At 35.4% G+C, this 12,639-nt stretch overlaps 1 pseudogene; it reads left to right on the plus strand.

Moving 5' to 3' along the window:
* The first annotated feature begins 11,754 nt into the window (after positions 1–11,754).
* LOC101413658 (PRELI domain containing protein 3B-like) lies at positions 11,755–12,341 on the plus strand (annotated as a pseudogene).
* Positions 12,342–12,639: the final 298 nt, after the last annotated feature.

Genomic DNA, 12,639 nt, shown 5'->3' on the forward strand with positions numbered 1-12,639 from the left:
GACTCTTAATTCACATAATAGAACTTAAGGAAGTTACTTTTCAACATTTATAGATAAGCTATGCAAGAGTAGAGGCAAAAACAGATTAGGACAATAGTGAGATTTGAATTGCATTTTGTATTATTTCAGCTGCATTTTAATATGCTTTATGACTGAAAAAGAGAATAAGAATGCAGAAGGGACAAACTTTTATAGATTATTTTTTCATTAAATGCATTATTCTAGTTACAAAATGTCAGTTCCTTGTCATGTTAACTAAGAATGCATTTACTATTGTACATATCTAAAGCTGGAATTAAACTGAGAATTTTGTAAAGGACAGATGCAAAGAAGTAATTTTTCCTTCTCTCTATATAAAAATAGAACTTTGAGAAATGTCATGGCTGACAACGTTTAGCTGCTGGACATCGAAAATCCTCTTTCTGACTCACAGACTGTGTGACTGGAACTCTGTCAGAGTAATCAAGAGATGCTATATTAAAGAGCACAAACAGTAAGGGAGGCCTAATTTTTAAAGCAAAATATATTTACATTCGTATCATAACATAAATAAATGTTTTCTCATACTCCTCATCTTTAGAATAAAAAATAAAGAATAAAGAATAAATAAATAAAAGAAAAAGAATAAAGAAAAGGAATTGTTTAATGTACTTGTGCAACTGCTTATCTCATTAACCAGTATTTTATGAGCATGTGAACTAGTGAAACAGTATAACATGATGTGAGGTATATATGACTAAATAAATACTTAGTAAATGCTGGATTATTTTTTTGAGTTCAAATGGCAATTAGTGAAGATCATGACAAGGGTAAATGGAATACAATGAACTGTTAAAAAACACAACCACATTCAGAATTTAAAAAGTAATTCTGGGAAGTGGATGTGGCTCAAGTGATTGAGCTCCTGCCTACCATATGGGAGCTCCTGGATACAGTTCCTAGTACTTCCTGGAGAAGATGAGCAAGACAGTGAGCTGGTGCGATGAGCAGATGCAACAAGATGATGCAACAAGATGTTGCAACAAGGAGACACAAAGAGGAAATGAAATGAGAGACACAACAAAGAAGGGAATAGAGGTGGCTCAGATTGAGTGCTTCCCTCTCACACAGGAGGTCCCAGGTTCGGTTCCCTGTGCCCCCTAAAGAGAAGATGAGCAGACACAGAACACACAGTGAATGAACAGAGAGAGCAGACAGCGGGCGCAAATGACAAGGGGAGCAGAATAAATAAATAAAATAAAAATCTGAAAATAAAAGCGATTCTTGTATAACATTTGTCTCCTTTAGGTCTTATATGTAATTAGGGTTCCTTTTTTATTAAAGAGAGCTCAAAAGAATTGTAGCACTCATTATAATATATTTTATCCAGTACTTACTTGAGAGTTCAGAAAAAACTTGGTTTCCAGAGTTTTTGTGTGCCAGTGTTTGTACCAGGGAATACCTTAAGAAAGATTTTGTTAAAATTGTCAAGTTTGTGAAGACAGAATGTAATTGAATGAACATTAACATGAACACTCATGAAATGGAGAACATCAGACTTGATAAGTTCTTAATAATTGAGTCCACAGAATCCTTCCTGGCATTTAAAAATTACTGTAAGATGTATCTTCTTGGTTTCCTCTTATTTTTCAGAAATAGCAATATCTAAACCAGGGTTTCTTAACCTTTTTCGTTTCATGGACCCCTTGCCAGTCAGGTGAAAAACACGGACCCCTTATTAAGTCCACATTATACTGTGTATTATTTAATAAATATGTCATACTTGCACCAACACATCCCTACAAAAATAATGTTTTTTTGAATTTTCAATTCAAGCTCAGGGACTCCCTGCAGTCTTTCCATAGACTCCTTGGGGTTTGTGAACCCCTGTTAAGAACCCCTGATCTAAACCTTTTAAGGTGAATGAATGATCTTAAGATATTTAGGTTAACTGACATAGCTAACTATAAGTATCCTACTATGCTTTAGGGGAAGATATTTCAATCTCTAATCAGTAATAGATTTAGGGTCCGAAGTTTTACACTTGTCAGAGAGGGTATCTTTAATAAGTCTGCAGAAACTAGTCCTATTCATGCATATGAAACAAAGGTATTCTCTCCCATGTTCATTCTTCTCAAGCCTGGTTGCTAAATAGGCCAAGCTGGGAAGCAAAATTTTGTCTAGTGATGTGATGGAAAGAACCATGGCATTGGAACTAGTTTCAAACTCAACTACATCGGTTACTACCTGTATGATCTGGGATAAGTTAGTTACTCTTTGTGAGCCTAAGTATTTCTCATCTTTGTTTTGACGAAAATACCTAGCAACTAATAACCTGTGAGGATTAATAAATCAGACAATGGCATGAAGAGGATAAGCATAATGCCTGGCAATGAATAGATATTTGATAAAACTAGTTATTCTTTTCTTTCATTCTTCCACTTTAAAATTTTATCTTCTGGTTTCCTTGGCCAAATTGTAATTGCCTTAGTTTTGCAATGTCCAAATTTTCCAGGGATCTTATACTTTATTATTAGTTCAAGAACATCCAAACGGGCAATACCCCATTCTCCAGTTTTGCCTGAATGTATCTATCCACCAAAGAACTATCCCCTTAGCCATTCTCTCTGATTTTAATTTCTTTTAATTAGCAGTTGCCCATATAGGTGTAACAGGTTAATGTAGTATTATAAACTTAAATTCAACATCTTAGAACTTCAAGGGACCTATTAAATTAGAATCATAAAATCTAATTTGATAGCAGTTTGATATGGCTTATGAATTTCAAAAATAGATAATTCGATTATGTTTGTTAACTGGTCTGTCCCTCCAGTTACATTAGAGTATAATGGATTCAGAGGTTTTGCTTTTACTTGATTAAATAACAGTTAAGGTTTTGATTGGGCAATGTCTGCACTGCAGAGAAGGGAGTTTTGATATTGGAATTTTGATGCTGAAGTTTTGAGTTGGAGCCCCAGGAAGTAAGCACACAGAGGAGCTTGGTCATGAAGAAAGAGAGAAGGTTCCGGGAAGAGAGAGGAACTATTCACCTTATAGTTTGCAGCTACAGAGACTAGAGAGTGATACCAGAAAGAGGTAAGCTCCAGGAAGAAAGGAACCCAGGAAGCCTGAACCCATGCAGATGTCAGCAGCCATCTTGTTCCATACATGGCAGTAGACTGGTGAGGGAAGTAACTTACACTTTATGGCCTGGTAGCTGTAAACTTCTACCCCGAATAAATACCCTCTATGTAAACCAACTGATTTCTGGTATTTTAAATCAGCACCCCTTTGACTGACTAATACAGGGGTTAAACAGATAAAGTAAATGGGTAAGATGGGCTGGGTGAGCGTGAATATGCATATGTTTTGTGTAGGGCTAAAACATACAAGAGGAGCTTGCATCTGTAAGCACAGTGAGCTCAAGCTGAGGGTTGCAATGTAAAAATTTCAGAACTATTTTAGGGCAGATTTTTAGGTATTTCAAGAGAAAAAAGAAATCCAGATTTTATATGAGGTCATTCAATTTTTAAAAATTGTTTAAAAATAGTGATCAAAACAAAATGTATCTGCTAAACAGATCCAGATAGCAGGCTACCATTTTAGTACCTTTGTTAGATCATTTGATGCAAATAACCTTATATTACGATCAAGACATTGAAGCTGAGTAAGTCAAATAACTTTCCCAAGATAAGTTAGTGGCAGAACAATGATTTGAAACCAGGTCCCTGGATCCACAGTTTAAGAATGCCACTTTTGGCCATTTTTGCTTGTTCGTTCCTCTCAATAGACATGATGTTTTAGAAATGTGTTACTTCCTTCAGCTTACAGGTGCAAAATGTAAATCGTTATACTAAAGAATCATCTAGTTCTGTTAAATATCTAAATTAAATCTCCCAAGTGAATGGTACATATAGAGTCCCCCGCGTAGGGAAGCTCCACGCACAAGGAGTGCGCCCGGTAAGGAGAGCCGCCCAGCGCGAAAGAATGTGCAGCCTGCCCAGGTATGGTGCCGCCCACGCTTCCCGTGCGCCGCTGACGACAACAGAAGCAGACAAAGAAACAAGATGCAGCAAATAGACACAGAGAACAGACGGGGTGGGGGTGGGGATAAATAAATAAATAAATCTTAAAAAAAAAAAAACTATTATCTTAATATTCATGAAAGAACTTGTAATGCTTCTCCAAGTATATGAGTTCACTTTCTACCAACTTTGACCACACTATAGAGCTATTTATACCCTGGAAGTATTTGTCTGGAATTTATTATTTTGTTTCTAATGATATTTTAGTTAGTAAATGTAGTAGAACAATTTACTTTAATATATTTCACAGTAGCCAAATGTACAGTTTAACAGTTTATTTGGGATTAACTGGAAATACTTCAAATTAGCTTATATATATGTATCAAATTTAGTCCCTATTTAGAAATCAAAGATTAATAAGTATAGACAAATTCCTTTGGGGAACATCAGCATTTCATATCTGTGTTATAAAAATGAAGAAGATCCCATTTGTTGATTTGTTCATAGTTATCTTTATTCAAGGAGTCTCTAAAAGCTGATTTGCAATTTGTGAGCCAAGTTAATGTGTTTTTAGCATTTTTACCTTAAAGCAAATCATAACACAAATTTAAAATTCTAGTGGGCACATTTCTTTACATTATACATAGCTCAGCATCAGTCATTAAACCTGAATCTTTTTGAGCATTTTCATTCAAATATTTGAATTTTAATCTTGCATATCTACATTTTCAACACTAAATCCAACCCACCCTGGCCATGTACTAAATCGAACAGAATGTTCCATTCCATTCGTGGATGGTAGTGGGGATTAGGGTACTTACAAATGAAGTTCATTGTTAGGTCACATGGTATCATATCAGGACTGTGAAAAATTCCAGTCTCTGGTTTTGCCTTTCCCTTGGGGTGCCCATTCTTCTCTATGACCACAACTTTCTATAAGATTTTTAAATTTGTTGCTAACATGTATGCATATCCTGACCTTACTGATGGGAATAGAACAGAAGTCTCTCAAGTATTGCAGTAATTAATTAATATGCATATTATTTCAGGAAAGAATCATTATTTTATGTATATCTGCATGAGAGGGTATGGCTGCCATAATGGTTATTTGCCATGGATATACCATCTCTAACAGAAAAAGAGATTACTTATTTAGATATGATGTTTTAGTTTTATAACTTAATTCAATGAATTTGTACATGTGTTATATAAATATATGAAGTTTTTGTACCACTCTTAAATTGCCTCTTTCTATGTAAGCTCTTGATAAGTAGTACTTAAAAATGAGCTTAAAAATTACAAAGCTTCCTCAAGTGTTTCTGGAATTTAAAAATCTACATGGAATTAGTTGATAATCAAGATAAGCAATTGAAATTTTATTTAATTTAATGTCACAAACACTTAGATGATTATGAATTGCAAATCACTGTAACTAGCACAATAAGAAATACCACAATAAATAAGGCATGGCCTCTTTCTGGAATTCCTTCCCTCTATTGGACCTTATTCACCTATGTTGGGAACTCAATTTCAGATAGCTAAGGTCAAACCAGGAACTGAAAGGCATAAAAGGTAGAACCCATTCTCTGAAGACAGTTTTTTGTTTTTGTTTTTAAATAAAAAAAAAAAAAAAAAGATACTTAGATGACATAAATGTTGCAAAAGAAATATAGGGATTCCCATATGCCCCACACCCAACCCCTTCCACATTTTACCACATTAACAACGTCCTTCATTAGTGTGGTACATTTGTTACAACTGGTGAACACATTTTGGAGCAGTGCCACTAAGCTTGGATTATAATTTACATTGTAGTTTACACTCTCTCCTGCACAATTTTATAAGTTATGACAAGATATATAAAGGCTTGTATCTGTTATTGCAGCATCATTCAGGACAATTCCCAAGGCAGAAAATGTCCCCATATTATACCTGTTTTTCCCTCTCCCTTCCTTTAGAACCTCCAGTGGCCACTGCTTCCACATCAATGGTAAAAGGTCTTTCATTGCTAGAATCACAATAAGTCTATACAGGATTACCAGTAAGTCTATTCTAGTCCATCATTCATTCAAAATCCTGAGGACTCTGGGATGGTGATGCCCACTCCACCTCTACTTGAGAAGGAGCTTAGATCCCATGGGGCAGATGGATGGGATTATCTTGCTTGCATTTGCAGACTCTCTTTGTTTCTTGGGATTGTCTGTCATCATTTCCTTGTTAGCTGTGCTGGGTGAGTCCAATGAACTGCAGATTAGGTATTGCAACTCTTGAGATTTAGGGCCTAGCTGTTACATGGACAGCCCAAAGATTTAAGTCTCTTGGACATAGACATATCAACTCTAGTACTAACTATACATTAAAATAGAAGGGGCAGAAGAGCCGTGTGTAGGGAAACCATACCTGAGTCCAACTCTATCACACTGGGAAGCATATATTCCCAAGCAGGGTCCACTGGTAAGGCACCAAACTCCTAAGCTGTCAGCCTAGCCTATAGCATCTAGATGTCTCAGCTATTTGAGACAGTAATTATTTTGGCAGTCAATGAGATCCTGCTGAGACATGCATAGCATAACTTCTGGAATGACCTCCCAGTTCACTTTGAAGTCTCTTAGCCATATGAACTCATTTGTCTTTACCCTTTCCCCCTTTTGGTCAAGGTCTTTTTCCAGTTGCATTGCTAGTTGATGCTTGGTTGTAATCCCTCAGTGCCAGGGAGGGTTATCCCTGGGAGTCATGTCCTATGTTGGGTGGAAGGTAATGCATTTATATGCTGAATTTGTTTTAGAGAAAATCCACATTTGAGCAAGAAGAAGGCATTCAGGAGGTAACTCTTAGGCACTCTATAATACAAGGCTAAGTTTCAATTTCAAAAGTAAAGGTTCATAAATACAATCATTAATATCAAAGGCCTGTCAGTAGTTCTTCTTCCCTCACTAGTCACTGCCCCCCCTATTTGGGTGATTCTTGCTGTCCCATTAGAGAATGTGGCAGTACCCCCCAGGATGGGAATTTGATATTCTTTCAGTTATAGGTGTGAATATCCACCCACTGTGACAATGCCCCATGAACAGTTGAACACATTTATATGCCTTATGGATACACCCCATGTGAACCTCCTCCCATGCATTCCTTATCACTGACACCCTGCACCAATGATACTTCCCTGCCACAGTTGTTATCCTTCTGTAATCCAAAACTTCTTCAGAAGTGGTGCTAAGAAAATAACCAAATACTAATAAGAAAATGAAATATTAATGATAATTTTAAAAATAACAAATAAAATACAAATTTTTAAAAAATTTGGAATAATTAAAAATATAAAATTAAAATATTTTTGACATTATGTAAGTTCTGTTATCTTGTATGTACAGTAACATTTTCTTCTGTTTTCTGCCAGTGTCTTTTTTTTTTTTTTTCATTTTATCTTTAAAGAAGCTTTAGGTTACAGAAAAATAGTGTACAGAATATAGGGGTTTCTCATATACCCAACATCGTCCCCCCTTTCCCTTTTCCCCTATTAATAACATTTTACAAGTGAATGGTACTATTGTTACAATATATGCATAAATATTGAAACATTGCTACTAACCATGGTCAGTGACTTACATTATGGTTTATATTTTGGACCATACACTTTTATAAAATTTAATGAAATTTAACATGACCTGTATCCATCATTGCATGATCATGTAGAACACTTCCTTGCCCCCAAATGCCCCATATTCTGTCTATTCTATTACTCCATCCCCTTCCCCTAAGGACCCATGGCAACTACCAAACTTCACTCCTTGAAGAACAAAATTCATATAGCTATTAGGTGGTTATCTTGGCAAGCCAGCCTATTTTAAGGTGCAGCTGGGGTTGACTATAAGATCAAACCTTCAGTTCAAGAACAGGACCTGACCCCGGTCATGAATATTTGACAGGGAAACAGGAATAGAGAAATAAGTAAAAGACTGATGTGCAAAATGTAGGATATGAAGTGGAAATTCGAGCCTGAGGTAAGGAAACATCCAGTTACTTGACTCGAAAACTGCCTCAGCTTGCTCCCCAACATACAACCTCTGACCAATCTGAATGACTACAAACTTCTGCAGAGAAACCAGGCTTAGAATAATAATAATATTGGTATTATTATTATAAAATTGAATAGACTTATCCAAAATTACAGACTATGTAGGAAAGATTCCAGAGATTAAACCTAGGTAAAACACTAAACTAAAACAAAACCAGGGATAAAGGATAAACACATCAAGCAAAATGTGCCTTAAAAAATCATCACCCATAGGTGCTAAAATATATGATCTACAGTATCCACTTTTCAATTCAAAATTAGGAGCCATACAAATAAACAGGAAAATGTGATCCACAGTAAGGGAAACAATGCATTAAATAGAACTGTCTCTGAGGAGTTTCAGAGCTTCAATTTTCCAGGCAAATCCTTCAAAGCAGCTGTTTAAGTATTTCAACTAATTAAAGGCAACTGTGTTTAAGTAACTGAAGGAAAGTGTGATGACAATGACTCATGATATAGGAAATTTCAATAAAAAAATAGAAACTATTAAAAAGAACCAAATGAAAGTTTTAGAGTTGAAAGTACAATAACCAAAGTGAAACATTCAGTAGGTGAAAACAGTAACAGAATTGAGATAAGTAGATAAAAGATAGTAGAAAAAGAATCAGTGAAACCAAAGATAGATAATTGGAAATGATGCAATCTGAGGAAGAGATAAAAAAGGAATGAGTAAAAATAAAGTCTCAGAGACCTGTAGGACAACTTCAAGTGTACCAACATATATATAATGAAATTCCTAGAAGGGGAGAAGAGAGAAAAAGAGTTAAAAAACATATTTGAAGGATAATGACTAAAACCTCCTCTAATTTCAAATAAAATATTAATAAATAGATCTAAGAAGCTCTGTGAATTCCAAGTAGTATAGAGACATTCATGCCTAGATACCTTATAGTCACATAATGAAATCAAAAGTGAAGGAGAAAAATCTTGAAAGCAGCAAGAGAAAAATAACTCATCACATATAAGAGACCAACAATAAGATTAATGACTAGTTTTTCATCAGAAAAAGTAAAGGTCAAAAGACCATATTTGACATGTTGAAGGGAAAAAAGAGAGACTTTGCTGCCAGTAAACCTGCTTTACAAGAAATTCTAAAGGAAATTCTTCAAGCTGAAAGGATTACACCAGACAGTAACTTGAATCCACAGAAGGAAACTAAGTGTTAGAGCATATATGGGTAAATATAAAAGACTGTATAAATATATATTTCTTTTTTATTGTTTTAATTTCTCTACAAGATATAAGACGTTGTAAAGCAATAATTGTAACACAGTATTGTTCTGTTTTTAACTATGTAAGTACAATATATGAGACAAAAATAGTATAAAAGAGGTGGGAAGAAATGAAGCCATATTGGAACAAAGTTGCCATATTTTACTGGAGTTGAGTCAATGTTAACCTAATAAAGATTTTGATAAGTTAAGATGTTAATTTTAATCCCTAGAGCAACCACTAAGAAAATAGCTTTTAAAAAAAGTTAAAATATTAATTGAGGAATTCAAATTGTAGAACTAAAATTTACTTAATACAAAAGAAGGCAGTAAAGGAGAAAGAAAGAAATAAAAATACTTGACACATATGAAAAATAATTAGCAAAATGACAAACATACTTCCAATCATAGCAGTCATTACCATTAAATGGGAATGGATTAAACATTCCAAAGGAAGAAATTGCCAGACTGGATAATAACAAGATTCAAATATATGTTTGCTTTAAGAATGGAAAAAGATATATTATTCAAACCATACTCATAAGAGAGCTGCAGTGGCGTATTAATATCAGGCAAAATAGACTTCAATAAAAGAAATATAAGAAACAAAAAGAGATATTTTTTATAATGATAAAGGGGTCAATGCACCAGTAAACTATAATAGTTATAGATGTAAAGGGATCTAACAATAGAGAATCAAAAATACACTGAACAAAAACTAATGATATTGAAAGAGATATAAAAAACATTTCAAAATTTTGGTCGACGATTTCAGTTGGGTGTTGAATTCTCCAAACATTTGAAATAAATGATAGAACAACTAAATAGAAAATCAGCAAGGATATAGAAGACTTGAAAATTGCTAACCCTCTAATAAACTGACAGTTTTAAAACACTTCATCTAATACTTTTCAGGTGTACACAGAATATTTCCAGGATAGATCATGTACTAAATCATAAAACAAATCTCAATATATTTAAAAAGAAAGTTGTTCAATTATGTTCTCTGCCCAAAATGAAATTAAACTAGAAATCAGAAAATTTTTTAAATTTAGGAAATAGTTGGAAATAAAGCAGCACATTTCTTAACAACATAAATTTTTAAAAAAGCAGAAAGATATGCCCACTGCCATTTTTTAGAAATTGCCAAACTGATCCTAAAATTCATGAAGAAATGCAAAAGACCTGGAATAGCCAAAACAATTATGAGAAAGAACAAAGTTGGAGGCCTTATGTTACCTGATTCCAAACTTTGCTGTAAAGCAACAGTATTCAAGACAGTGTGGTATTGGTGTAATAGCAGTGAAAAAAATGGAACAGAATTGAGAATCCAGAAATAAAATCTCTTACATCTATGGGCAGTTTATTTTCACCCAAACTAAACAAGGAAATTCACTGGGGAGTAGAAAGTCTTTTCAACAAATGGGTCTAGAACAATTGAGTATCCAATGCAAAATAAATGAACTTAGACCATTAACTTTCACTATACGTAAAAATTAACTCAAAGTGGATTAGTGATCCAAATATAAGAATTAAACCCACAAAACTCTTAAGAAGAAAATGTGGAACTTCATGATCTTGGATTTGGCAATAGATTCTTAGGTATTATACCCAAAACATGAGCAGCAACAACAGCAACAACAACAGCAACAACAACAAAATAAATTGGCTTCATCAAAACTAAAATCTTTTGTGCATCAAAGGGTATTATCAAGAAAGTGAAAAGACAAGTGTGGTGGTTTGAAGCTATGTATCCTAGAGAAACATGTTCTTAAATTTAATCTAGGGAAGCAGACTTGGCCTAATGGATAGGGTGTTCACCTACAACATGGGAGGTCCACGGTTGAAACCCCGGGCCTCCTTGACCTGTGTGGAGCTGGCCCATGCACAGCACTGATGCGCGCAAGGAGTGCCATGCCACTCAGGGGTGTCCCCCACATAGAGGAGCTCCACGCGCAAGGAGTGCGCCCCATAAGGAGAGCCGTCCAGCGTGAAAGAAAGTGCAGCCTGTCCAGGAGTGGCGCCACACACATGGAGAGCTGACAAACCAAGATGACACAACAAAAAGAAACACAGATTCTTGGTGCCGCTGATAAGGATAGAAACCGTCACAGAAGAACACACAGTGAATGGACACAGAGAGCAGACAACTGGAGGGGGGTGGGGGGAGCGGGAAGGGGAGAGAAATAAGTAATAAATTAAAAAAAAAAAACGCTTAATCTGTTCCTGTGGGTGTGAACTCTTGTAAATAGGACATATCAATGAGGTTACTTCAGTTAAGATGTGGCTCAGCTAGGTCGGGATAAGTTTTAATCCTATTACTGAAGGCCTGTAGGGAAGATCACAGAGAGAAAAAGGCCAGAGAGAGTGATTGGGGTGGCTGGGGGTGGAGATAGGGGCAGGTGTTGCCTCTGGCTTCAGTGTCCTCTAGTGCTGCGTGGACATTGCACCTGTTGCCAGTACCATGAAGATATGGACCTCAGAGAACATCTTTGACTACCCATGGGAAACTGTTATAACAGCTGCAATGCAGAAATACCCAAACCCAATGTATCCAAGTTTGAATGGAATTGATGTGTTGGTCAGACACATAGATCCCTCTGGAAACTTGTACAGCCATAGACTTCTCAGCACAGAGAGGGGGGGGCTGCCTTCCATTGTGAAATCTCTTATTGGTTGCAGCAAGAACCAAAATGTAAGTGCAGGAACACTTGGTAGTTGACCCTGAAGAAAGAACAATGGAACTTAAATCTAATAATATCCCATTTACAAATATAGTTTCAGTAGATGAGAGACTTACATGCACACAACATTCTGAATACTCAGAAAAAACTGTTTTGACTCAAAAACCCATAATCTGAGAAAGGAGTCAGCCTCAACAGTTACATAGAAGGACTGAGGGTAAATACAGTTTCTTCAAAAGCTAATAAAGGCTGAGAAGCAATGGAATGGGTAATATATAAATTAAATGCTGAGGCTAAAGAATTGATGGCTCTGGAAACAGGAGGCATAAGGACACTGATGGCAGCAGCTGCATTTGGAAGGAAATGATCATAAAAATTGGGGTAAAACACCAGATCCCCCAGGTCTTTCCAAGCTGAAAATATATTTATTTGTTATTTTTAAAAAATGCAATTATTTTAGCTAGACTTTATTTATTTTTTTACAATAAGCTGGAGAAAAGGTATGTGACTTTTCATGAAACCAAAGAGTTGTAGGACTTCTAAGTAACAGACCATCTGAAATTTGGATATTTGAAATGACCACCTAATTTTAAGGGTTGCAGTGTTTATGTTAAAATTTTACAATTTTTGAAAAAGTATTTCGAAGTTGGTATTGCCTTATCAAA

This window comes from Dasypus novemcinctus, chromosome 7, assembly GCF_030445035.2.
Source record: "Dasypus novemcinctus isolate mDasNov1 chromosome 7, mDasNov1.1.hap2, whole genome shotgun sequence".
Taxonomy (NCBI): domain Eukaryota; kingdom Metazoa; phylum Chordata; class Mammalia; order Cingulata; family Dasypodidae; genus Dasypus; species Dasypus novemcinctus.